This window comes from Natator depressus, chromosome 1, assembly GCF_965152275.1.
Source record: "Natator depressus isolate rNatDep1 chromosome 1, rNatDep2.hap1, whole genome shotgun sequence".
Taxonomy (NCBI): domain Eukaryota; kingdom Metazoa; phylum Chordata; order Testudines; family Cheloniidae; genus Natator; species Natator depressus.
The window spans coordinates 252,310,259-252,336,895 of record NC_134234.1 but is presented as its reverse complement, the minus strand read 5'-3'; the positions used below and the strand labels follow the sequence as shown (position 1 = coordinate 252,336,895).

Sequence of the window (26,637 nt, the reverse complement as noted above, 5' to 3'; positions counted from 1 at the left end):
ACAGAGAGGACATATCAGATATTAAACTGATACTAGGTTTTACCATAGCCAACAGGCTAAGTAGAAATAGCCATCTTCCAGTGCTATAACAGGCCGCACTCTCAGATGCCTGGATATCATACCTGTCCAGGACGTGTCCATAAAGCAGTTTGAGATACTAAGGGGCTCCAAAGGTTGCAGTCCTGTGGTATATGCTCCCTGACTTATCATGGAATTTGACAAGTGCTTTGCTGTGCTCTGGGGTCTGTGTTTCACATCCTGTCATGTTTGCTTGGCTAACGAGGACAGACAGCTCCATCCATGCTGCACGTACCCTGTTTAAGATATCATCTCTTAATGAAAGGGTGTTCCCTTAAATAGGATGCTGTCAAAGAGAATTATAGTTACAGCATTTATTAATGCTATTTGCAAGACAGAAGGCATACAGCATAGGAAATGGGCAATAAAGATTGTGGGCCAGATGCTGAGCTGGTGTAAATTGTCATAGCTCCATTAACTTCAGAGGATCTACATCCATTTTTTGTCAGCTGAGGTTATGGCCCAGAATGTCCAGTTACAGCATTACTCAAATTGTCCATTGAGATATTTGTGCTATTTGGGAACTTTGTTACCAACAAAACTTTTCACAGAGACCATCAAACAGCAGTTAGAAGGTAAGGACTTCTAGTCCTTGCTGAACTGGCTGGAATTGAGCCAGTGACCTAGAGATGAAAGATTCTGTATCCCATTACCAATATCTTGTACCATCCAATCCCCCTTCTTCTACTCCTCAGAGGGGTGTATAGTATAGATTAAAATAGACGGGCATGGGATAATTTTGTGATTTTTAGCTGGGACCCTTTTCGTGTCCATGCCAGGCATTGTAAAATCAACTGCCTAAAAATCATGATCTTCTGAGTTCCAGAGAATCTCCAACAAGATGCTGATTGCACTCTACCCCCTTCCATGATGTGCAGTACCTTGAAGGAGTGGGCTCCAAGGCAAATCTTTAAGAGTAATCCTATGAACAATATTGCACATCAGGGACTGGATCCTCGGCTGGTGTAAATCAGTACAGTTCCATCAATGACAGTGGGGCTACGCCAATTTAAATCAGCAGAAATTTTGGCCCAATATATGTTTTCTGGAGTCTGAGGTTAATATTAATAGATTCAAAGGTAAGAATGGATCATTATGATCATCTTTTCTGATCTCCTGCAAAACAGGTAATAGATCTACATCCATTGATTCTTGCATCAAACCTAATAGCTTGTGATTGAGCTTGAAAATATTCCATGCCCCAAAACTTTATTAATGCAATTGTTTGCTCAGTAGCGCCTCATTCACCTGCATTCAAAACTGAAAACTAGGATATCAAGAGTTAAGTTTGAATTACTTTAAACATCTGAAAACAGAAAATGCAAATTAAGGAACAAGTCACCCCTGCAACACAATCTTAACTGTGCCCTCTTTGAGCGATGCCTTGTGATGCCAATAACATACATACTAGCAGTCTACTCTTACAGAAGCTACGTAACACTCTGGGAATGGAGCACATAAGCATTTTAAGACAAAGTCTAACTCCTTCTCTTTCCTAAGGCAAAACATGGGGTTAAGTCAGATATAGCAAACAGGAGCTATCTACACCTGGCTTATTGACGGAAGAGGGGACATTAAAGTCTTGAGTGCAACCGAAATAAATATTCGGGAAGGGCACGAGGCACCACCCCAGGCAACCTTAACTCTGTATTTAAAAATGTTTTTGATGTTTAATTTCCTTTGTTATTTAAAAACAATTTCTCAGCATCCTTATGTACCACAGCCCAGCACCCCACCTCCACTGTCTCTGGTTTCTTGGTAGTGATACCCTAGCCACAGAACGCACTGACTGCAGTAGTCCCTTCATTGCCCCTGCATTATCTCCTCGTTTCCTGTCTCCATCTGTCCAGCGCAGCCTGGTTCTCTCTCTTCAGTCCGCCTGCCCTCAGAGAGGCGGGTGTTAGATGGGACCTGCAGATTCAGGAGCTGGGAAGAAGATGCAGGAATAATGCAGGGAGTAGCATGGAGTAAATGGGGATATTTTTGAAGGCAGGGAGACAGACATTGGGGAGCATGGCTGTGGGGGTTTTGGGGCACAGAGCTGAAGCCCCGCAACATCTGCCATTGTGCAGCTCTGACCCACTAATTTCCACCCCACTCTTCCCTGCACTGCTCCAACACCCCAAATTTTCCCTTCGTGCTAAGACTTCCCTGTGACGGGTTCCCCCCCTTCGGGGTGCCACCTGGGACTGGGGTACCACTGAGCCCCCCCCACCCACTAGCCTGGGCTCCCTTTCACACTGTGTTGCTGTGATAAATTGCCAAGCTCTCCAAGCTTGGTCCTTCACCAGCATTCACACAGATAGGGACACACGCAGCTGCAGCTTCACACACACATGCTGAGATCAGCTCTGCATGGGAAGGCTCAGTTAAGGCACCTCCCAGTTGTTAAGGCACCCCCCTTTCCCACAAACTGCCTTGGCTTTCCCAGCTTTTCATACACCAGCTAAAAATCCCTCTAGTGTTGGACCATCACTTCCCACAGTTCAGCCCTTATTTCTCAGGAGTTTCCAGGTGTGTTGTTGTAGGGAGACTGAGGTACCCTCATGATGTCATTTCCCCCCTTTTATATCTTCTTCCCACTTGCTGGAGAGCTCTTTGGCTGTGACCCAGGTCAAACAGTTTCCATCGTGTAGTGCTATCTCCAAGAGGTTTCCATTGTACACAGTTCCTGGGGTAATCCTTGTGCTTGTTTCAGAGTAACAGCCGTGTTAGTCTGTATTCGTAAAAAGAAAAAAGAAAAAAGAAAAGAGAAAAGGAGTACTTGTGGCACCTTAAAGACTAACCAGTTTATTTGAGCATGAGCTTTCGTGAGCTACAGCTCACTTCATCGGATGCATAGCATATCGTGGAAACTGCAGAAGACATTATATACACACAGAGACCATGAAACAAAACTTCCTCCCACCCCACTCTCCTGCTGGTAAAGACTGCTGCTGTGTATATAATGTCTTCTGCAGTTTCCATGATATGCTATGCATCCGATGAAGTGAGCTGTAGCTCACGAAAGCTCATGCTCAAATAAACTGGTTAGTCTCTAAGGTGCCACAAGTACTCCTTTTCTTTTTTCTTTTTTCTTTTTTCCTTGTGCTTGTGTGCATTTCCCCAGTATGCCATTAACATTGTTTGGCCTTTTTACTGTTGTACCCGAAAGGCTGCTTATGGGTTGCTTTCAGCCTCACAACATGTTTCAGTAACACACACATAGCCAAACTTCATAACTTCATATACGACGGTAACACATACAATCCAATGAGATATTAATGTCTAGCAGATCAAGACTTTTAGAATGATACCGCACAAGGCATACTTTGTACAAGGCATATCCTAATTGCATGACATCCCCCACCACTGCTCCAATACTGTCCAGCTCCTCCAACATTCCCGTCATCGTGCCCATTGGTCTGGTTGCCTTGGTCCCCCACAGTCAGCTCCACCCTCCTCCTGCCATTCTGTGCCCCTGGTAAGCTTGGAGGGACCATGGGAAGGTGGTAGGGCTGTGAGGAGTACATATACCAGCATGAGGCAAAGAGGGGCAGAAGTCCTTAGTCCCAGGAGACTGAGTCCCTACTCCAAATTTGGGTCTAGTGTATGGGGAAGGGGCCTTACACATCAATCTGCAGCATAGGAGGCTCACAGAGGTGTGAGGTAGCCCAATCATCACAGTGAGATATTCTCATCTGAATGCGAGCACTCCATGGCAATTAATACAGCCTGAAACAATAGCTCTGAAGGGTGTGAATTGCTCCATTCATCTCAGTGTGTTCTCATCCCCTCCCCGCCCCACCATGATATCAGTGCTTGTGGGAATCTGCTATGCACTGAATATGCCTGTTCTCGTCTCATCACTCAAGTTTGTGTTGTGTGCTTGATGCGTGCTTCTCCAAGCATGTCTGTTCTCAGCTCCCAGCTACAGTCTCAATGCTGTGTAGTGTACCGTGCACCAAACATGTTCCTCTACCTGATCTCCGCAATGTATGCCTGTACCACTACTGAGCATGCCTGCTCTCAGCTCTTCATCTCATCTCAGCTTTGCTTGCCTGTGCTATGCATGGAACATGTGGATTCCCAGCCACCCATCCTGATCTTAGCACTGTGTAAGGGGGATATTTTTAAGCAGGAGGAGGTATGGATGTGGGGAAGTTGTGGGGGCAGAGCTGAAATCCCCCCTACATTGCCCACTGCATAATTCCTGCAACACTCTCCTCCTCTTTCTCCCTAGAAGCAGTAGCATCAAGGGGAAAAGTGATGCCTCGAGTCCCTTTCCTGCTGCTGGATGCAGCTTGGGGAAGGTGGGGAGTTCTAGGTTCCTTCCCGTGACTGGGGAACAGTTAAGGGAAGGGGAACCCTGGAGTCCTCTCTCTTGGCCTGGTTAAGCAGCTATGGGGAGGAATCGTGGGTAATGGAAGATATTTGTAGGCAAGTGAAGGAGAGCACAGATGGCTCCAGTTTCCCCAAATATGTCACTGATCAGGAACGAAGGACTGATCAATGGTCTCTATTTTTTCCATCCATGTGTGAAATGAATTTTGTTATGTGCACCAATGTCGAGGTGATGTGCGCCACCAGTAGAAACAAAAAAACTAGATACAATATATATATATATTTTTAAAAGTTACCACAGGGATAATTACTCCAGGACAGGTTAGGCATTTTAGAACTCACTACTCAAAGAATTAAATTTAAGCCGAAGAGAGAAATAAAATTATGAAATGCATAGACTAGTCAAAAAACTAAAATAACACACTCTGAAAGAACAAAATTACAGAGAATGTATTTGCATTGCAGGAAGTACCAAGAAGTAACAGCAACAACACAAGTATGTGTTGGGCGGTGAGTGTGAAACAGTGTGTCTGTGTTTGAGACACAGAGACAGAGGGTCTGTGTGTGCTGGCTGCTGGGGAATTTTATGAGAGACCATGCACTGTCTCTTTAAGGCACTCACCAGAAGCCTCGTTGTTCAGAATGCAGCAGCTGCCAGCAGCTCTGTCCTGCTCCTGAGCCCTATCTCCCCACCCCCGCTCTCCAGAGACGGGGTACATTGGTGGGAGGGAGGCAGGGGGAGGGGCACTTGAACACACACCACCAGATGTGTGCGGCTCTGTTAATCAAGTGTGAGGCACTTCATTTTCTCTTGGGCGGCCGCCAGACTGCACAGCTTAAAGGGAACACAGGTCATGATGACATTATCCTAACTGCTTACTCGAGTCTTTCATCTTCCCTCTGTTTAATTAATGCTAATTTCCTTGACAGTACTTGAAAAGTAAAATTAGAGTCTGCAAGTATATTTTAGAGCACTTTAAAATATTGCTCTTACACCAGATATTTTGGTCTCTGTGTAAAACTTCCAGAAGGAGCCCCTGCACAATGCAGACACAAAGCTAGGACCACACCAGACCTATTCTCTGAAAGCTGCCAAGGTTAGGCCTCAGACTCGCACTGCACAGGTGCAACTGAGGTTCAGTGACCACAGCATATCACCTTGAGCCACCCAACTTTTGTGATAAGTCTACGTATGACTCCTCTAGCTATTAACAAAGCCCGAGTTTTGCTGCACGTGCGTATTTTGCTCTTATACACATCAGTTTAGCTCGTGACAACCTGGAGTTATACATTGTACATTTAATAACTGCTGCCGTATTGATTTCTCAGAGGCACCATGTGCCATACACCAGCTAAGATAAATCTTGAGTGGCTGAGATCAGTTTGAGGAGGACTAGAGACATAATTTGGGCTCCAGGTGTGTGCAAAAAAAAAGTTAGAACCAGGTGATTTTGTAAATAGCTGATTTTGAAGGGGCAGGCAGTATCTTGGGAAGCCTTTAATCAAATGACCCCGAATTTGGAGCACTAACATTACCCAATGCCTCTGTGGGGGACATTACATTTGAAGACAATCTGAGTAAGTCTGTGGACTTTAGATCACATAGAATATTCAACTTTTAAACAGAAAACAACATTCAATCTTAACAATAAGTAGAGTAGATGCTCTACTATAATATATTTAATTTTCTTTTGTTCTTTAAACTTTAGTTCTCCTCTTTTGAATCCAAGGCCAGTTCTGTCCATGAACAGGCACCTTAAAGGGGTGTGACTTTCAGAAAGTCTTGAGTATCCATCCTCTGACAATTAGACTTCCTTACAGTGTCTCAAGTTGGGCACCCAAGAATTGAGGCATTCAAAATCACTACTTGTGTTTGAAAATGTAGGCCTCTCTACTTAGGAGTGGAACAGCAGAAGGTGTTAAAGGTCAAGAGTGAGGTGTACTGCAGAGCTACAGCATGTGAGGAGGTATGCACATCATCTGCTCATGGTATAAGTAGTCACTAGTCAGTCATTTTCACAAACACTAAAATCCATCTATGTGTCTAGATTAAGACAAACCAAACACAAACAAAAAAATGTAGTAAGATGTCTGTAAAATTAAATAGTATCTGAAATGACTCAACTACTGCTATCAAGAAAACTTTGGAATAGCCATAGTGCAAGCAGCAAACAGAAATTACCCATAATTATCAGCTTTGTTGCTGTGTAATTATCAAAGGCTGAGTCAAAACTGAGAGAGTCTGTCAAAATTCAGTGTGTCAGGAAATATTTCCCAGCTGATAAATAACATGGCAAAAATCCACCCTCGCCCATCAAAAAAAAAAAAAAAAGGCAGTTACCTAACTCCGTTCTGTTTTGGAATGATATGTAAAGGGAATAAGTGAGTACAGCATCAGCAGTTGTGTGGATGAAGAAGCCACATTATCACTTTTATTTTGGTTACGCCTGGGGTCAGAAGTTCCTTTGTTCTCTCTTTACCTCTCATTACAGCAAACACAGGCTACTTCGTTTATTCTCAAGGCTCCCTCCCCCCCCCCCCCCGGTTGTGTTAAAAATGATAATAAAAAGTGTCTCCCTGTGTTGCAAAACCTGCCTATGTTAGCTCATTATTATTTTCAGCACTAGTGTATTAACAAAATGTAGTATGATTCTGTATCATAGACAAAATCCCGACTGTAGCTGCAATTTATTGTATTAACGCTTTAAAAAGTAATGCGTAGTGTTTCTACTGTTACAATACTAACCATGGAACTCAGCATTTACAGTGAATGAGGTCATTTATATAATAATGAGCTGTGTGGTCTATGCTTCCCCAGTTTTGTTTACCACTGTTTTTTTCCTAGATGGAACATCCGCCTGCTGTGTCTTGTCTTGTAGACTGTAAGCTCCTTGGAGCAGGGACTGTTATTTACTAAATGATTGTACAATGCCATCCACAGTGGGGGCCCAGCTTAGTTGGGCTTTAGGCACTATGGCAGTGTAAGTGCTTAATAATAATAATTAATAGAATACGTTAATAATAATATCAGACTTACTGAAATGTGTTTGATCAGGTGTCCCTTCAGTTTCAGCAGCCTATGGAGGATATCAGCTCTAATACAAACACAAATGTTTCTCATGTTCTTGTTAATCAGGGTTAGGACTGTAACAAATCTCTGGCTGATTCATGGTTGTCATTATGCTGTACACCATGACTACATGGAATTTCACAGTGACAGCAGGAAGTTGAATCTGCCTGCTCCAAAATCTCAGGCCCCTTCCACTAGAAGTAAAAATGCATTCTCTTTTTGCTATTAGCAGTATGAGCCTGATCCCATCCAGTAGCTGAGAGGTAAGCACACACACTACTCAGTTCATTATGATAGTATTTTTAGCAATAACAGAAGAACAGGTGACTCCTTTTAATTCTGTTATTGTAGTTTTAGCTCACTTCACAGGGCACAGACAGAAGGGGAGAGTCTTGGGTCAAGGGGCATTTATTTTGCTTCTCGGTACCCGTTTCACTTCATTGTTACATAGCGGAGCAGTGTTTGAAAAGTGAACAGAGTGAAGTAGCCTGCTGGGAACTCTGGTTGGGGCTTTCAAAGGAGACTGATGGCAGTTAGGTGCCCAAATCCCCTTGAAATACCTGTTTGTTGGAAGGGTTGGGATACGTGAATGGACACAAATCAGATGTTAAGAATTATAACATTCATAAACCAGTCGGAGAACACTTCAATCTCTCTGGTCACGCAATCACAGACATGAGGGTCGCTATCTTAAAGCAAAAAAACTTCAAATCCAGACTCCAGCGAGAAACTGCTGAATTGGAATTCATTTGCAAATTGGATACTATTAATTTGGGCTTGAATAGAGACTGGGAGTGGCTAAGTCATTATGCAAGGTAGCCTATCTCCCCTTGTTTTTTTCCTACAACCCCCCCCCCCCAAGACGTTCTGGTTAAACTTGGATTATTGCTGTGCACATTGTAAGATGAGCTATTGCCAGCAGGAGAGTGAGTTTGTGTGTGTGGTTTTTGGAGGGGTGTGTGTGTGTGTGTGTGGGGGTGGTGGTGGTGGTGAGAAAACCTGGATTAGTGCTGGAAATGACCCACCTTGATTATCATGCGCATTATAAAGAGAGGTTTCAAAGAGGGATGGGCTATTACCAGCAGGAGAGTGAGTTTGTATTTGTGTCTGTGGGGGGGGGGGGGGAAGGGTGAGAAAACCTGGATTTGTGCTGGAAATGGCCCTCCTTGATGATCACTTTAGATAAGCTGTTACGAGCAGGACAGTGGGGTGGGAGGAAGTTTTGTTTCATGGTCTCTGTGTGTATATAATGTCTTCTGCAGTTTCCACGATATGCTATGCGTCCGATGAAGTGAGCTGTAGCTCACGAAAGCTCATGCTCAAATAAACTGGTTAGTCTCTAAGGTGCCACAAGTACTCCTTTTCTTTTTTCTTTTTACGAATACAGACTAACACGGCTGTTACTCTGAAACCTGTCGTGATGGAAATGATGGGTGTACACTGCATATTGCTCTACTTTGCCCTCTAGATTTAGCACAGTGTTCTCTCGCCCTCCTCCCCCATCTTCCCTTGGAGTTAGTAAACACCAGTTTAGTTGGCTGTAATAGCTGATAGTTTAATGCCTCTTGACAAATATTACACTTAAAAAAAATTCTTCTTCTGTATCGTATTTTCTATATTTCTCTTCCGTTGTTCTTTACTACTAGGGGTCTTTGCATGAAAAATAGGATCTTTACTCCCTCATGTAGGGAACAAGCAGCAGGAGCTAAATGAAAGCCTAAGAGAGAAATTCTGGCTTTTATTTTATTTTATTTTATTTTATTTAGTAATTAAATATTCTAAGTAACAAGGACATAGACAAAGAAAGGTGCATAAATTATACAGTGAGCAGAGTTGAAAAATGTTCTGTTGAGAAACAATTTTTTTTTTCCAGAGAAACATAGCAGCTCTTGAAGTGACAGCAGCAATCCATGGTTTAGAGTAACAGCCATTTCCCTGAGAGAGCTGCTTCAGTCGTTTGTTCTGCAATGGTTTAGATATTTTTCTTTTACTTTAGTTTGAATTAGCCATTTGGCCTTTTTTTCCTCCAAATAAAATTTGTGGTGATGAAAGCAAAATAAATTTAATTGCTGCTTAAATTAAAAAATTGAGGAAAAATAGCTTTAAATTATGTTCCTTTTTATGGAGGGTTTCTGTTGTTAGTTATTATACATGCGTGGTAGTAGCTTAGATTAATTTTCCATTTGCTGAATCTTGTCTATTTTATTGGATTCTAGTTTTTTCAGGCTTAAAGTGTTTAGCTAGAACTGGTTGGAAAAACAGCCCCCCCCCCCACCTCCAATTTTGCAGAAATCTCTGTGAAATTCACCTCACCTGTTTGTGGGGGGGAGAATGTTTGCAATTTTCTAACCAACTATAGAGCTGGTTGAAAAGTGGGGTGGGTGGGGCAGGAGGATGATGAAGATTTGTTTTAATTTTCTGTTGCAATTTCAAAACATTTGTAATGTCCCTACCAGCTCCATGTTTTTTTAATTATGAGAAAGGATTGCAGTTGCACAGTGGATCTGTGTAATAGCTGAAATGTCACCTCTGGGACCTGTTTTTGCATTACAATTTAGGTCACAATTGCTTAGACCTACATTTTCAAAAGTATCGCTAATTTTAGATGTTTCGGTTTTTGAGGGTCAACTTGACACCTAGGGCTTGTTTTTTTTCAAAGGTACTGAGCATCCATAACTCCCATTATAGTCTGTGGCCCTAATCACTCATTTGTGTATACTAAAAATTGTTTTTTTCCCGGGGTTCTTCATAACAGTGGCTATATAAAACTCTAAATAAATTCCTTGGTATTGAAATGGACTTTTAAGATAGCCTTTGTCACCAGATATTAAACCGTTGCAGTGACAGTCACATTTTGGGCTAACTTACTGCTACCTTCTAACATGATCTTAAAGCCATTAGTCTTTGGCTGTGCAGGGACTGGACTGTTTTTGATAATAGGAGGAGACCGTTTTTTCCTTTTCTAGGCATATGATGAAAGGTAAGGAGAAGACCGTCTTTAACTTGCTTAAATAGTTTTATAGAGACTATGCTTGATGTAATTGGAGTTTAACATTGGTTTCCATCATATACTACTTCTTCTGATCCACTGCTGTTTTTCTTAATTATCCTCTTTTATTCATTAAAAAAAGTTATGTGATGTCTTTCATAGTATCATAGATTCCAACGCCAGAAGGGATCATTCTGATCATGCCTGATCTCCAGCAGCAGCCAGCATTAGTTAACTGGTTGCACACACATATGCAAATTGGATCAGATTGTTTCTTTGCTGTCCTAGCAGCAAAGGTGGATTACGGTTTTGTGGGGCTCTGGGCCAGAGCAAGTAGGGGCTCCTCCTTACCCCTTCTGCTTGCAATTCGCCTCCCCCCCCCCGGCGATCCTGCTGGGGAAATGGGGTCATGCCCCATTTTCTGGGGCCCCCCTAGTCCACCACTGCCTAGCAGTATAATTTTAGTAGCTTTGAGAAGATATAGGGGCCTAAATTAATAACCAGGACAATCCCTTCCATTTATGAGATGATAACGAATGTGGGGAAAATAGGATCTGAGTTAGTGCATATAGAACTTTACTCAGATTTACAGTTTCAAAGTGTCTGTGAAAACAGGTGAACTGTGATTTTTAACAACCTGAGAGCATAACAAATATGATATTTTTTGAGCCTCATGGCAGCTTGTAGTGTCACACCCCTCAGTTTCCCCAGAGTCCTTATTCCTTTTCAGTCAGCGTACTTAAAAACAAAAGGAAATGGTAGTGGTAACTTTTATTGTAGCCTTTTAGGGTACGTTGTCTTTGAAGCTGGAAGTGTAATTACCACCTCAGGTAGGCAAATGCATGTTAGCGCTGCTTGTGCGAGCGCGTCAAAAATAGCAGTGTGGCCCCAGCTGCATGGGCAGACGCTTGGGCTAGTCTCCTGAGGGCATACCTAAGATCTGAGATGGGATTGTACTCGGTTGACTCACCTGAGCTGCTGCAGCCATGCTGATCTAGCGCACTAAAAATAGCAATCAAAGCTAGCATTTGAATGTCTACCCTAGCTAGAAATTACATCTCCAGCTGCACTGTACATGTATCTTTAGTTAAGGTTGAAATTCTAATCCTCTGCTGTGTGTGAATAACTGCACTCAGGGTAAATCCAGACTCCACTTCTGCAAAAGTGGAGTGTCCCCGCTAACAGAGTCACTGCGGTGGGATGGGCCCCACCTGCCTGAGACATCACCACTCCTTCCACAACCTTGAGCTCCCCTGGAACAATGAAACTTTTGACCAATCAGATGAAGCTCGTGGGTGCAAGCAACAGTGCTTTCACAAGAACTGGGCTTCAAACTAAAGAAATGACTTCCACAAAAGACCACAGACCTCCCTACTCTCAGAAATAAATGAAAAACTAACTTCTTTGAGTAAGCTCTACTTCAATAAAGTGCTCCTGAATACGAAAACACAACACATGATCGCTTGTGCGTACATGTGCTCTCTCTTTCACTCACACACTGACCAATACCACCCCAAAACAATATCATCCCCTAAACCCTTGATAAGCCAGTCAAGTTATTTCCCCTACAGGCTTGGAAGGAAGGACAGAGAATGTTACTGTAATTTGCATTTTTAAGTACTAGGGAGGTACTGTTGGAGGCAATATAATGAGAGAATCTCCGTCTGCAGTGACTTCCTCTGTCTGAGTGACTAGGAGGTGAATGGGGCTGGGCAGGAACATGGCATTAGCAGTGTGATATTAGGGATGCTCTAGAGAGGAAGGACGATTATGCAGTAAAGGCACTGAAGTGGGACACAGGAGACTTGGTTTCATTTCTCAGCACTTCCACAGATGTCCTGTATGACCCTGGGCAAGTAACTTAACTACTCTGTGCTGCAGTGTCCCATCTGTATAATGAAGATAAGAGTACTCACTTTCTGCCTGGTCTATTTAGAGTGCAATCTCTTTGGGGCAGGGACTGTCTCTTACTATGTGTTTGTATAGCACATAGCACAAGTAGGCCCTAATCTTGGTTGAAACCTTTAGGTGCTATTGTAATAGAAATAATCTGTATAATATGATTCCAGGATTGTCACTCTGTGTGTCAGTCTGAAGCCTAGAAGGTCTGTTCAGTCAGTGTCAAGCAATGGAAACAGCTACAAGAATGGCCGAGAGCTCTTTTTGTTCAGAATATCTCCAGGGTTCAGTCATCGCTGGGATTCATGATCTGTTTCCATCCCATTTTTGAGTTCTCAGCCATATTTGGCTTTTTTACACACACAACTTTACAAATTATACCTGTGCGACAGCCCAGGCTTTCCGCTACTAGTTATTAATAATATTCTAAAGGGATCAAAACCATCAAAAAGATGTATTCTTGTCTGGGTGTTAGTTTTTCTTTACACAGTTAATCCAATAATCGGGCAAGCCAGCCATTTCCTTCAGGGATTATATAGTTTCTTCCAGCGTGTGGTTACTATGTTTTTCTGCAACCAACAAATGTGCGTCATTACTTTTTTATTGCAAACTGTTGTTAGAGAGATTGGTTGCCTCTTACTTTCCTTCTGTCTCTAATTCTCCTCCTCTCCCCAATCTGATAATAGTTCTGCTCTTAGTTCAGTCATCTTGCTAAACCATATGACATCTACTGTCCAGTTGTGGCACTACAATCCTTTAATATTCACTGATAAATAAAAGCATTTTATAAAAGTAAAAGTAGTTGACTTTCAAATGGAGCTCTCCTTTAGTTAAAACCTCATCTCTTTTCTCAGAAGCATTTAAAGATCTGAGGGAATAACTGTATAGCATTATAGATTTGGAAAAACAAAGTAAATGAGTCAAACTGTTGACCAAGTAACTCGCTTTAGGGGTTCTTTAAACTTTTTCTTTCTGAGCCCGCCCCCCCCCCAACATGCTATTAAAAATTTCACAGCTTGTGCTACTTGTGCCACAATCACTGGTGTTCTGCATATAAAAGCCAGGGCCGGGGCTAGGGGGTGGCACACAGGGCAATTTCCTGGGGCCCCATGCCACAGGGGCCCCCACGAAGCTAAGTTGCTCAAGCTTTGGCTTCAGCCACATGCAATGAGGCTTTGGCTTTCTGCCCTAGGCCCCAGTGAGTCTAACGCTGGTCCTGCTTGGTGGACCCCCTGAAACCTGTTCATGGCCCCCCCAGGGGGCCCCGGACCCCTGGTTGAGAACTACTGGTTTACTTCACCATGCTCGCCTGGTATAGTGTAGGACAGTGGTACTTAGCCTGTGGGCTGCTTGCAGCCCAATCAGCGCACAGCTGCGGCCCATGTGACAACCTCAGGGCCATACAGGTGTATATAGTGTGGATTCAGCCCACATGCGGCCCATAATAGTAAATAGGTTGAGAACCCCTGATGTGGGAGTTGGAAAATGTCCCAAATAAGCTACATTTATTAAATACCAAAGTAGCTGAACTACTGAGCCTTAACACAAGATAGGTTATGAATTTGATGATAAAAATGGAAGCCTTCTATAGCCTAGCTTTTGAGATGAGAAAAGTTTTTCATGTTCTCACAGCTGATAAGGCCATAGCCAGTGATTTTGTCCTTATGTAAAACTTCGTGATTTCAGTCCACCCAGCATTATTGGACTCTCTTGTTTTGGTTCATTATGCTGCCGTATATGATGTTGAGTTTTGCCTGGTTTGAGGCTGAAAATGCACAAAACCATGTGTGGCTTCCATCTGAACACTCGAATCCTTGCCTGGCATCAGTGAAGAAGAAAGAGAGAAAGCTCAGCTGGGATTCACCAAAAGGCATGTGGGCTGAATTTCAGGTACATATCATGCCTGGTTTAAAGTTTCAAAATGAAAGTGTCCTACCGCTTGGCATATTGACTGAACTTTTTATAAACGTTTGAAATGCTATCCATCTAGTGTGTCATGTGACTCAGACACTGTAATAGTTCTTTAGATGTTGTGATCCAAAATCTCTAAGCCCCCACATGGGGTTAACAACTAAACAAGATATGAACAAAGGAGAAATGCAACAGATCACTTCTAAAGTTATCAAAAAGTGCCTAGATCTGATTGATTGATCTTTTGTTAGTGGTGCACTGAATAGGTTAGTGAACAAAACACTGTGAACTATTAACAAGGAATGAGGTATGATCTAATAATAAACAGGGCATTTTAACTGAAGTCAAGCGTTTTGGATGCTATTCCTGGCTTTGCCTTTCACTTGCTGTATGACTGTGGTCAACTCACTTTTCTTCAGGCTTTGGCTCTGTAAACTAGGGTTAATACTACTTAACATTTCTAAAGTTTAGTGTTTGTAAGAAGCTTTGAGATCCTCAAATCAAAGGTGCTACATAAATACAAAATACTGGTATTATTGCTAAAGTAGTCTTCTGTCACAAGTAGCGAATAGACACTCTCCCAAATTTCTATTTTGCCTCTATTTTGCAGTTTTTGCAAGGCTGGTAAACAACCAAGGTAATTTTGCTCATACAAGCCAATTTTACTGTTGAACACTGACTTGAAGTCATTTGCCAGAGCTATAATTATGTGTATTAAAAGAATTAAAAATACAGGACCAGATCATCCCTCTGATTTTAGCTTTGGAGACTACAAAATAGAAGGATAAACCTTCTGAGGTTGGCAGTCTGTATTCATTCTTTGTATGGATTTTTACGTCAAGGCAGGAGCTGACTCAGAAATATTTAAAGACTACTTGATTTTACTCTATTGAGTTCCAATATTATTAATTTAAACAAAGTCTTTCCATGTATAATCTTATTCCCTTGTGAATATTGGAGAAGGTTTGCTCATCACAAACCTCGAGGGAGCCTTTCATTTGCTTGATTGGCCATAGGATGTTCCAGCTATTGGGCAAAATGGGATTTGTCTCAAGGTTCATAAATGGTTTGTTACTCCCAAAGCATGTTGGAATAAGTAACAAACAAAACTTGAACAGGCCTAATTGACAGTATCTTGATGAGAAACTGAGTGAATTCTGGAGATACAGTAAGGAATTGAGTAGTAACAACTCCAACACATGGTTAAGGACTGCATGTTGGTGGCATGGACCCATACACACACATGCAAACCTTCTCTTCCCCCCCCCCACTTTTGCTGATTCTCACAATTTTATTGCAAGACTTGCAATAGCTGGTGTTTTTCTTCGAGCCCAAGATCCTGGCGTCAGATGATACATGAGACTCTTAGCGTGCATCTAAAAGAAAAGAGAGTAGATTTTTAGCTCTCAAGGTTGCAGAGAAAAGCTTGATAATGGGACTCCATTAAAGCTCAGAAACTTGAAGGCAAATGAAAAGAACCCAACATTTATCATTTTTAAAATCTCATGATTTTGGGGGGCTTGACTGATTTTTAAACACTTGGGTTTGCCAGTGCTGCTCTCACACCCTCATTCAGGAAACCACTTAACCATCTGCTTAACCCTCATTGAGGGCAATGTTTCAGAGTAACAGCCGTGTTAGTCTGTATTCGCAAAAAGAAAAGGAGTACTTGTGGCACCTTAGAGACTAACCAATTTATCTGAGCATAAGCTTTCGTGAGCTACAGCTCACTTCATGGGACTGTTCACCTTAGAAAGGAGACAAGCTGGGACATATAAGTATATGTAATTATAAATGGCACAGAGAAGACAGACTGGGAGCTTCTCTTCTCCCTTTTTCATAACATAAGAACAAGGTGACATTCAATGGGATTAATTAAAACTGATGAACTATTGGCTTCAGTGGGAAGAGAACCCAGAAATCCTGACTCCCAGTCCCACATTCTGACTTTAGATCATACTGCCTTTGTGACAGAGATGTATTCTAAGGGAAGGGTAAGAAGAGCTATCCAAACTATAGATTTGTTTGAAAGAACCATGTTTAAATGCTAACTAGACAAATGAAAATTTCAGATTCTTTGATCTTCTCTTGTCAGTATGTCCCCTTGAGACCATTTTTTCATTTTAGCTTCTGCTTGGCCTTCGATAATCTCTTGCATACACCTTTTGAAGATCCATTAAACTCACCCATGCCATATTAGACCAGTACACAGATGAGTATAATCTGTGTAGTACAGCAGTAAGAAACTAAGATAAACTTTTATTGTTTTATTCCAGTTTATTAAGTACCTATCTAGTGTTCCAAGATATTTCTATAAGGAATAAAGCATACAAAGCAACATTTTACATCCAAATTGATCTCTCCTATTAAAAAGGTAAATAAATCCTGATCCTCAAACTGCTCTGCAAGAGCTTTTCATAGCTCTTAAACAAAAAAATCTTTCCCTTCAACCTATTCACTACTCACTCAATCAAATAAAACCTTGGAAAATGGATAGACTCGGCAGCATGCCTGAAAGGCATAATGGTTAAGAACAAATTGATATCATATCTTAGCATACAGTGGACAGAAGAATTGTAGCAGGAAATCTCAGACAACAAGGCTCCAGATTCAACATGAATTATCTATCCACTTTTTCGACGAGCCTTGGTGCTAATACTTTATTTCCAATATAAACTTCTTGGAAGTTTGCTCCAAAACAACATTAATCCTCATTACAGTCCGACAGGTGCTAACTGAAAATGTAGCTTGCCGCTCATGGTAACATCTGATGTTCTGTAATAATACACCAAGACACTTCTGAAACCCTTATAAATTGTCTTAATTTGCCAAAAATTCTTTTCCTTTATGTAAAAGTGTAGACTTAACAAAGTGTCTGTCCTCTATATGCTTTTGGTCATGTCCAGTTTTAGTGAAATGTTCTTCTAAATCTCTTGCCAGTACTATGATTATACAGATAGGAGTGAAGGGAATTTCCTATCTTTGGAATTCTCCATGAGATGGATAACTTGAGTTTGAACAAAAAAAAAAAAAAGACAAATTTCTTTAACTGGCTTTAGTAATACCTAAGCAATATGTAAGAATTAAGGGGAGGTTATGTCTTCTAAATCATGGATGTGACATCACACCCGTTAATCACAAGGTGCCAGATCCTGAACTGGTGTGAATCGACATAGATTCATTGACTTCAGTGGAGCTATGCTGATTTACTCCAACTGAAGGTTTAACTAAAGATACTCTGTATGTGTTTTAATGTTGTGTGTTGAATCTGAAGTTTCTGACTAAAGATGGAACCTTGCTTTCTGTGTGGGGTGTGTGCGCAGCATGAAAGAAGGAGGGGCAATGAATGCAGAAACACACAACTCCTCAGTCATTGGTTCCTGCTGAAGGAAAATGCACTGGTAATGAAAGCTATGAAGCAATTGCACATTTTAAGGATGGCATTTTCCTTCCTTGGTCAAGAAATGTGGTGTTGTGTGTTTTGTTTTGTTTGTCAAAGTTACGTTTTTTAAGTGTGAAACTTTTGCTGCAGGATAGTGTTCTGATTGATCTAAATGTAAGTTATGATTCTGGAGAGGGTTGTGTCTGTAGGGAAAGTTACACCCCACAGCTATTACTGTTAGTTTTCTGTGATCTTCATTAAGTTTATAACTCAGTGAAGTTGGAATTTCGTACACGAGGGTGTTTTTAATATGGAGTTATACTATGTGCATGGGGTAGTGTTTTGCTATCATCCTCAAACTGGGTCAGTCCTGTTCCACCTCCCTTGGACTGTGGGGAGTATTCAGACAGGCTGGTGAGCAGATGAAATAGCTACTGCTTTATGTGCGTATGGGTAAATGGGTGCGGTTAAAAAGCATTTGGAGAAGGGGATTTGACTTGTTTGTGGAGAAAACTAGTCAGTAGCTACTTTAGAACTGGATAACTTTCTTTGAGTGGATCTAAAATATGAGTAACAGCCCAGTTTTATCTTTCTGTCATGCTTGTGTTGGGCTTTTGCTGCACTCCTAACTTCTCGATGAACTGACTCTCCCCTGCCCCCCTCACGTTTATGTTGACCAGTCAGTAGAAACTTTGAACATGTTCACCTGCCCTCTTGCTCTGTCTTAATTAATCTCCTCCCTTCACATTAACTTTTAGTCTTCCTTCTGTATTGGTCCATGTATGTCTCAGGGGAAAGAGGCTTTGGATTACACTGATTCCATGGTTAAGTAACTAGGGGAGAGGTTCTCCAGAGGGGGCTGAGAGCAGTGTTTTTATTGAAACCAATGTGCAGTCAAGGGGCAGCACTACAAAACCTCTGTAGTTTTTCTGCTTTGAACATCAGCCTTTTCTTTTCTCCATTAGCTAAGCCAGTGGTTACTCATATACTGTACTTCTAGCAGGAGTGGTACCTGGCAGAAGAGTTGTTTCTCCTTGGTGTATTGTCAGGACAGATCCCCACTCTTGAGATTAGGGTTGCCAGCCCTCCATGATTGCCTTGGAGTCTCCAGGAATTAAAAATTAATCTTTCATTAAAGATTGTCATGTAATGACACCTCCAGGGATATGTCCAGTCTAAACTGGCAACCGTACATGAGATAGGCCGTTCACTGCACCCCGTCCTGGAATCTTCTGCAACCTCTGACAATTGGGGGCCAAGTGGACTTCTGCTTGAGCACTGGAACTTTTCCTGTGAGGTGTTATAAGGTAGTGTGGTTCCCACATGCTGTCAGGTCCAGCCCACTAGCAGACAGGTAAGCTAGAACTCCATTTAGAGCTTCAGCTTGTCAACATGTTGGCTGTTTTTCTCCCATAGTTAGGGCTACTTTCTTGTAACTAGTTGAAACTCAATATAGAAAGTTTTAAAATAGACAATTCTTGTCCCAGGAGGGAAATGTTTTTTTGTTTTGTTTTGTTTTTTGTTTTATTGCTTGATTGATTGCCTGGGGGTGGGGCAGGAGGAACTTTGGTTCCAGTTACTTCCCTTGTGGACAGAAGGTCCAACAACTGACTGTTTTGTATGATGACATTTCTTAGTCTCAGCCTCTAATCATGGATGATTTAGATGCTTTGGTGAAGGGTATTTACCTGAGCAGTGCTCCATACGCCTTAATTTTACCATCTGATCCTGCAAGGATCTGGAGATTCTGCTATAGTCCATTCCTATGGAGTGGGTTAATAGACCTTCTAGAGCAGATTCTGTGTCTGAATGGACTCCAGGCCTTTCTTCGAAATCCTGACCTCAGGATGCCTTGACGTATGGTTCTAAGAGAGATTCTCAGTGTCAAGGGAGTCTGGACTGTTTGGTAGGCTTTGGTTTTGGAGCATGCTTCCTCCACGTAGAGGAATCAGAGTAGGGGGTGGGGAAAAGATGGCACTGTCCTTTCTCAAAATACCATTTCTCCTCTAAGAAATCTAGAGGTAGCACATATGGGCAAAGAGGGCATTTATTTGAATAAGGACTTGCCCTTTCAGAGTTCATAATCTTTTATTCCATTTTCTGGCCACCATGTTGGATTTATGCCATCAGAATCTTTTTATGGCAACAATCTCTCTTTTGGCATGGCAAACAGCTTGTCACATGGCAGCAAGCTTTTATAGCTAGGGGACTACAACTTTACTGCGAGATAAAAAGGTGGGTGCCAGGGAGAGAACTCCTGTTTTAACATAAATTATTACAATTTTTTTGAAAATGAAAAAGGAAAAATACAGGCTAACTGAACAGAGTTTTCTATAGGTTATTTTTATTTTAAGTCTGGTATAGTGTGAAAGTCTCACTTAAAGGATGGATGCTCCAAAGACACTTCAGTCTTGAGAGCCCAGGGAAAAGCTTTAAAGTAGAAATTGTTCCTTGAACCTGTTGTTGCAAGTGTGGAAAAGTGGGGAGAATTGCACTTCATTCATTCAAGCTATATGGTAAAACCAAAACACAGGGTTGGCATATAGATAGCTTTAACTGTATATTTTCATTTCAGTGAATCTGAAAACAAATGGAAGATTATTGGGATAACATTAACAGTGACAAATGCGGGGAAATGTATAAGGCAATAGGTATAGTACACTGTTAAATCTAGTTAATTGTGTTGATTATGTTGTCATAATTCTTAACACTGCTCAACTGCACTCTTGCTGAATGCCCTACATAGTCGAGCTGTCATGCCATAATTAAAATTGCTAATAGAAACTGAATACTAAAGTGATTAGTGGTATGTTATATGCTACACTTTATTATAAGCTGCTCGTACTAGTTGAGAGCTGCCTAGCACTTTGCTGATCTGATAATCCTTGGCTGAAAATGAAGCAAGCTGTCTGACACAGTGACACAATAATAGAAGTGTGTGCATCTTTATTAGTAAAGTTTGTAGATGACACACAGATTGCTAGGGTAGTAAATAATGAGAATGACAGGTTATTGTGGTAGAGTGTTCTGAATTGCCTGAGTTAATGGTCACAATCCAAGAACATGCATTTTAATCCGGCCAAATGCAAAGTAATATGTCTGAGAACAAAATAATTCGGATTACAGCTGCAGGATGGGAGATTGACTTTGGAAATCAGTGACTCAGAGAAGGACTAGGGGGCCATTCCAGATAGTCATGTCAGCATGAGCTTTCAGTGCAGTGCTGTGGCAAAAAGGGCTAATATGATCTTTGTGCATATAAAAAAGGGAATATCAAGTAGAAGTAGGGAAATGATCTTGCCTCTGTATGTTGGTAAGACAGCTACTAGAATACGGTGTCCAGTTCTAGTGTGCACACTTAAAGAAGGTTGTGGAAATACTGAAGAGAGTTCAAAGGAGGGACCCAAGAATGATCTAGCAGCTAGAAAACAAGCATTATGATGTGTAGCTTAAGGAATTCACCCTATTCTTACTGAAGAGAAGGTTGAGAGTTGACTTGATCACTTTCCATGTGTAAGTGCCTAGAGACAAAGAGATCTGCTAATGGCAGGCTTTTCAATTCTGCTAACAAAGGCGTAACACGATCCAGTGGGTTGAAGTTATACAAAGTCAACCTTAAATAAGAGACAGTTTTCTAGCAATGAAAATAATTAAGCATTGACAAAAGAGGTGAAGAGATTCAACATTGCTTGGAGTCTTTAAAACGAGGTCTTTCTAATTCAAAATCCTTCAATCCATCTTCTGGGCAAAGTTCTGTAGCGTGGGTTTGCAGGTTTCAGGCTGGAGGGTTGTAACGGGCCCTTCTGGTCTTGGAGTCTGTGAGTCTGAATCCCGCTGTTCATCCTCTTCTTTCATGGCTCACAGGGAGAACAGGATTGCTTACATTGTCCTCAAAATGCTCATAACACTTGCTGTTCTGCATTATGACACTAACTATAATCCGATTTCGTACTTCACGTCTTCAGCCTGTTGCCTGCAGGGGTCAGGAAGGATTTTTTCCCCCAATGCACAATTGTCCAGATGTTGTCTGGATGTTTTGTTCAGCTTCCTCTGAGGCATCAGGGATTGACCAGAGCTGGAGACAGAACACCAGGTGGGGTGGACCAGTGCTTTGAGGTGTTACAGAGAATCGTCTTAGATGGTTGGCTGGTATATCTTGTTGACATGCTCAGGGTAAAACTGATGCGAGATTTGGAATCAGAAGGAATTTCCCCACAGGTAAGATTGGCAGGGATCTTGTGTCTTTTTTTTTTTTTTTAACCTTCCTTTGTAGCATGGGGGATTGGTCACTGCTAAGATTATTCGGGCATATCTTACCTGATCAATTTCCTGCCATCGCAGGGGCCTCAGATATTGGTTGCACCTTAATCTCACTTGTTCTGTGCCATTGGTGCTTAATAGTTTGGTCTCCTGGATACTGAAATGCTTTAGTCTCTCTCAAATTATTGGACCTGTATAGGGGTATCTGGATGAAATTTAATGGCCTGTGATATACAGGAGGTTGGACTAGATGCTCTCATGATCTCGTTGTGGCCTTAAACTGTATGAAACTGTGTGTGTACATAGGGGAAGGGTGAGCACGGGGACCAAGTTACTCAGTACACAGTTGACTGATGGCATGTAGGACCTTGATTAAGTTTGTGTGAGGGGAGAGAGAGATGCAGATGAAGTTGTCTATTTCAGGAGCCAGTGGCTTCTATTTCCACTGTGATTTGTCACCCAGGTATTTTCAAGGTGGTGCAGTATTGTGGTAATGTTGGCAGTAATCAAGGGAGGAGAAAGACATTCCATTCAAATCCTTCTTCTCCATTTATGATGTTCAGAAACAAGAATTCTTTTTTATGAAATTACTTTTGCTTTGCCTTAGGCCAAAGGTGACTTTTTTTTTTTTTTTTTAAAGAAAATCTGGAACAAAATCTATTCAGCTGGGTTTTTGAGTTACATAATCTTGAAAAACTATAAATATTTTCTCTTTTGAAATTAGTTCTAACTCTAGAAAAAAGTTGAGACTATAGAGGGTCCATTTTCCATCTTCATTTGCATGTAGTCCTCAATGAGGAGTTCAGTCTTCACTAAGTTTGAAAAATGTTGGGCCAGATCTCAGCTGGTTCAAGTGGGCATATTTCTGTCCAATTCACTATTGCAACACTGATTTAATAAGACTGGATCTATGTTTTGAAATCGGATTTATCAACATTTGAAAACTGACTGTGTGCAGCACATACATTCCCTTAATGCAATAAGCAAGCATCATTTGCGGTAGTTATGTTTTCATATTTCTAAAATGTCACGGTCGGTTCCTGTCCTGTGCTCTGGGAACCTATCCCATAGTTTAAAACCACAAAACAAGAAAAATATAGCTCATCCATAAAGATATCCCATCCCCTCTTCCTTAGTGAAGAGAGAAAATATATGCCCAGAAGGCTAATAAATCTATGCTCTGAAAGACTACACATAGGATGGAGTTCTACTCCTGAGGACCTCTCACAGAACACCCTGCCAGCATTATGACAGATATAATGGGACACATTCAGCCCTCAGTTATACTCATGTAAACCCACTGAAATCAGTGGGGTTGAATGTGTAGAATGTGGCCCAACGGCTTTTTTCTGCAGCTGTGTAAATTCAGCAGCAGGTTAAGAGGAATTATTTGGGTTCTGTTTCATTGGACTGTCTTACCCTGCACCCTGTGCACAGCCTGGCCAGTGCTTTCTCTTCCTTATTTTCCTTCCATCACAATCCACAATATTCTTTTTTAGAGATCATGAGATGAAATTGTTACCGCACTAAGTTCAAATGCTGAGCGCAACAACGAAAGGTCCTGAAATCTGTTTAAATGACAGTGGCTTTTACCAAGGGTTGGGGTGGACATTTAAAAATCTAGATTGGATGTTTTTATAAAAGATATGGTATGGTTCAAAGAGGAATTAATTCAGGGAAGTTCTATGGCCTGTATTACACAGGAGATCAGACTAATGATCACAGTGGTCTCTTCTGGCATTATAATCTATAGGAGATATTTAGCTTGATCACTGGAGATGGGGATTTAGTTAATGGGACCACATCCTCACCAACCTGATGTTTAGTTCATATTATAAAACCACACTGTAGTTGGCATCGTGCTTAGGAGAGATCTGTGGCTGGAATAGCAGTGGATGCTGTAGGTCAGGATTAAGATCCTAATGGCCTAGCTGTGTGGGGGAAGCAAACACAGTACTAACATTTGCTATGTTCAGCCATTGTCTAGCCAGTGCTGTCCGCCACTCTTTCAAGAGTAACACATTTATACTCTTTGAATTGACATGATGACAGTATAATCAAAGAATAACTGTGCCTTGTTCCTGTGTATTTGAAGATTGTAAATGAGGTGAAATCTTCTTAAGTGAACACTTTAATAAATGAACTACTGAATTTGAAGCTCTGCCATAAGCAAAGTATCTTCACTGCTATCCATGGGTCATTTGCAAAACTGCTGGTGTGGGTTTTTCATATGATGCATTTACTAGTTGGGAACATTAACACATCAGCAAGCATGGTGATTCTACACTTCGAAAAGCTACCCTTGAAGACTTGAGGAAGCCGCTCAGAATCTTTGGAAGGTGGGGTTATGATGGAAACTTTTAAAATAACTTGTGGCACTTTTTTTTTTTTTTTAAGCAACCTTAGGTGAAATCTTTCTACGTTTCGTGGGATGATCCATTGCAACCTGGCTTGTCTGCCTGGGAACTTCCCAAACAGCTTCCCTAGTTAGATAAAAGTTCTACATGAATGTACAGAATTATCTGACTGTTTTGTTTGAAAGATGGCAGTCACATATAAAGGCAGAGAATTGTCTGGGCCAGGTCCTGATCTGCAGCCAAGATATGCCCAGTGCAGCTGACGTGGGGGTGCATATATGCCCTTTGTACTTCCCAATCCTGAGGCTACTTTGCACCAGTAAAGTGGTGCCGAGCAGTTAGAGCATGGTCCAGGATGGGACTTATGTACTGGCCAATTCACAAACTACGTTTTCATGGGTATTTAATAAAAGAGACAGTAACTCAGGAAAAACTGAATTATTCCTTAAACATGCAGGTCAAATATGAATTTGCATGCTGCCAACTCTGTTGGTGCTCTTTCGAGTCGGTGTATTATCATCTCTCACAACGTGCATCAGAATGCTCATGGCAGTGCACACAGAGTGGGATTTTCAAAAGCTTTCCTGATTGTCCTTAACTGTGCTGCGCTTGAGAGTTCTACCACTGACTGAGTGAGAGCAGGGCTAGGCCAGCACAGAGTGCTTTGGAAAATCCCGCCCTTTGAGAGCGTTGTATGTTTTTACATTGTACCGAAGCATAGCAGTGATGCGCTCCATGAAAATGGTATAGAATTTTTGCCATCTCTACACAACAAAGTTACGTATACACTGTGCACTGTAGTGTGTACACATAAAACTAGTGTGAAATGCATCAAAAGCCAGGCAAAATTATCTGTATTTTTTAGACGAGCATAAACAGCACTCTTCTCATCATGGTAGTACTTCTGGTGGGGTGTTTAAAAAAAAAAAAAAGATGACACATAACCAGTGTCACAGTTTCAGGGTAACTGCACTCTCCGTGGGCCTTCGAGGGCACCAGTTTAAAGGTTTCCAGCATCCAGCTGTCACTGAAGCCCCCGCTTCTGACATTCTGTAAAATGTTGTCCCTCGGCTGGTAGTGCTGCTGCAGCCTCAGGGGCAGTGCTGTGCTATGCTGAGCTGACAGGTCTCCTCCCACTGCCCATAGAGAATAGCAGCCACAACGTGTAGGAGCTTGAGCGGCTATTGCTGCAAGCTGGTAGGGGCAGTGCTGCCTCTCCAGGTTGCCTGTGGGAAAAGGGGGATGCTGAGGAGCTGGCTCAGGGGGTGCTGGTTCTGAGGAGGTGACAATCGTGGTCACTGCCAGGTCTTTATTACTGCACAACCTTCACAGGCCCCACCCTGGAGCCTGAACTGCACCTCCATCTCCTAATAATGGCGGAGGTGGCATGGGCTTGGGTCCGGCCAGAGCGAAGGGCCCAGCCTGGCTGCTTGGGGGTGGAGGGGTGCTAGCGCAGAGTTGGGGGTTGGCACCAGTGCAGTAATTGTTACTTGCATGTTTTGTTGCTTTGGGCTGCAGAATTGCTCTTTTAGTTAGTTTGCAAAGCTGATGCTATTCGGTAACATTTTGGAAGAGGTTGGTAAATTTTTGTAGTCTTTGCTGTCCCCTGCTTGAGACCCTAAGTGGTGGGGACCTAAAGCAGAAAATTATTGGAAAATTCTTTTTCTGAGCCCATCTTTCCTATCTTTAATTTATCTCTTACTTTGGCTTTAAGTTGAATTTACTTTCACTGTGAATTTAATACATGTATGGTCTTAAAGATCAAATGTGTTTTCATTGCATGCAATGGTGATTTTAAAAAAGAATATTCCTACATAGATTTACATATTTCAGCATGCACCAAAAGGCACTATTATTAAAGACTTCACAGTACCTTGAGTTTAGCTCTTACAATCCCTATTACCGTGTTGCACCAATTTTTATTTGAAATGACAAACCTTTTCTGGGGAGGTTTCTGGGCCTGCATGTGAACCCTGCAAAATCCTGAAACAAATAGATTTGCGTGGATTTGATACCTGTTTTCTCCCCTATTGCCCTACCCAAATCCTCGTATTTCTCAATATTCCTTCCTTTTTAGGGAAAAGAGAGAGGTGTGAAAATGTCTTTAATGCTCCATGTGTGCCTCTGGAGGTGTACACATAATCATTTACTGAAAATGCCTGTAATGAATAAAGGGTTTGAGATAGTGTTGCCACCTAATCTATGAAGTGCAAAAGTGCTACTTATTTTTATTTTAAACAAGTCCAGATTTTTTTTTCTTTTCATATAGTGGTAACTCCCTTTAAAATATCAAAGTCATACATTTTCCACAATATAAAAGAGAAGGAAATACCTGTTAAATTACATTAAACTATGTTAAGATAATTGA

General features: G+C 41.6%; 1 protein-coding gene across 2 annotated transcripts in view; it reads left to right on the top strand.

The window, feature by feature from the left end:
* The window catches only part of LARGE1 (LARGE xylosyl- and glucuronyltransferase 1), a 370,873-nt gene that overhangs the window by 76,570 nt on the left and 267,666 nt on the right, over nt 1-26,637 (top strand). The gene's annotated exons all lie outside the window — the stretch shown is intronic.